General features: G+C 42.2%; 1 pseudogene; it reads left to right on the top strand.

Moving 5' to 3' along the window:
- The first annotated feature begins 448 nt into the window (after nt 1-448).
- Nucleotides 449-1,443, top strand: LOC117667224 (olfactory receptor 9G4-like; annotated as a pseudogene).
- Nucleotides 1,444-1,782: the final 339 nt, after the last annotated feature.

The following is a 1,782-nucleotide window of genomic DNA, read 5'->3' as shown; positions in this document are numbered from 1 at the left end:
CTTGGCAACCATGTAGAATTGATTTGATGTTACCTGTTCTGGAAGGTTTCTGCAACTGCATAGTACAGCCTTCTTCAAGATCTTCTTTGCAGTTTTTATTCAGCCCCAACCTTGTTAACAGTCTGAGCCCTGATAAGGGCTCAGACACACACATATGCTGAGACCACCTTCAGAAAGGATTAGCAGACTACATGGAGTGCTCCTAAGTAAAGAGAGCCTTCTGTTGTCCTTTTCGTCTAAAAGCTGAATCCTGTAAATATATCCAGAACATTAAACACAAAGAAGCAAAATCATTTTAGGGCAAAATTGGTCAAATTCTTCTCAAATGTATCGTGGGTGGGGCCAACACATCATTCAACACGTTAGCATGGATTCCCTATTTCAGGGTTGAAAACTGCAAAACTCTCATTTCTTTTTGCTCTGTAAACAGGTTCTGCTTATGAAAATGATGAAAGTGGAAGAAAATCGGACATTGATTACTGATTTTGTCTTGGCCGGGTTTACAACAGACCCATTTCTACGCATAATCTTCTTTGTGCTGTTTTTGGCCTCTTACACCATAACACTGACTGGGAACCTGGGCCTTATGGTCCTGATCTACCTAGACTCCCGCTTACACACACCCATGTACTTTTTTGTGGGCAGCCTTTCCTTCCTGGACATCTGGTACTCCTCCGTCTACACTCCTCGGATCTTGTTTGACTGTGTGTCTAAGAACAACCACATGTCCCTAGCTGGTTGTGCAGCCAGTTCTTCTTCTCTGCTGGCTTGGCCTACACTGAATGCTTCCTATTGGCCTTCATGGCCTATGACCACTATGTGGCCATCTGCAATCCACTCCTTTATGTCACTGCCATACCCAAGAAGCTTTGTGCTCAGCTTGTGGTAGCATCTTATGCAGCTGGATTTGCCAATGCCATTGCACACACTGGTAATACTTTCCGCCTACGCTTTTGTGGGGAAAATGTCATCAACTACTACTTTTGTGATGTGGCACCACTTGTGAAGATGGCCTGTGATGGCATAGGGATCTATGATCTCATTGTATCTTCTCTGATGGGTTGCAGTATGCTGGCAACCACAGCTGTCATCCTGAGATCCTATATTGCTATTGGGGCAGCCATAGTCCACATCTGCTCTGCTGAAGGGAGACGCAAAGCCTTCTTCACTTGTTCAGCTCACCTGGTCTCAGTCACTCTCTTTTATGGCTCCATTCTCATCATGTACTCCAGGCCCAACTCTCAACACACTCCAAATTCAGACAAGGCAAATGCGTTGTTCTACACAGTAGTCAACCCTCTGGTCAACCCTTTCATTTACAGCTTACACAACAAAGATGTGAAGGCAGCCTTCAAGAAAGTCTGGGGGAAATTCACATCACCCACATGAATGGCATTGATACTTCCTTTTTCCAGATTGGATTACCAAAATAAAAGTTGTTGGAGAGAACTAGGAGATCAGAGAGATTATTTCAGTGATTAACCACCGTTTTCATTCTGCAAAATTTCCTCACTTACTTCTCTCTATGGGCAATGGTTTTTCATCTTCCCAAGATGGATATTTTAAAAACATGTGTTTTAAAGATGCATCATTATATCTTAAGCAAAATGCTTTGTTTGACAGTCCTTTCTATGCAAATGTAATGGAGTTCAGTAAATTCTTAATATTGTTTTTTGTTGTGTAACTCATAATTAAACTCCAACTAAACTCTTTCTACAAAAGTTAAGATACTCTCTCAGTCAGCCTCTATGATTCTTGCTTGCTATCAGCTGCCATCGTAAT

The sequence above is a fragment of the Pantherophis guttatus genome, chromosome 1 (genome assembly GCF_059756535.1).
Source record: "Pantherophis guttatus breed Tessera chromosome 1, ASM5975653v1, whole genome shotgun sequence".
NCBI lineage: Eukaryota > Metazoa > Chordata > Lepidosauria > Squamata > Colubridae > Pantherophis > Pantherophis guttatus.
This window is presented reverse-complemented; position numbering and strand designations above follow the sequence as displayed.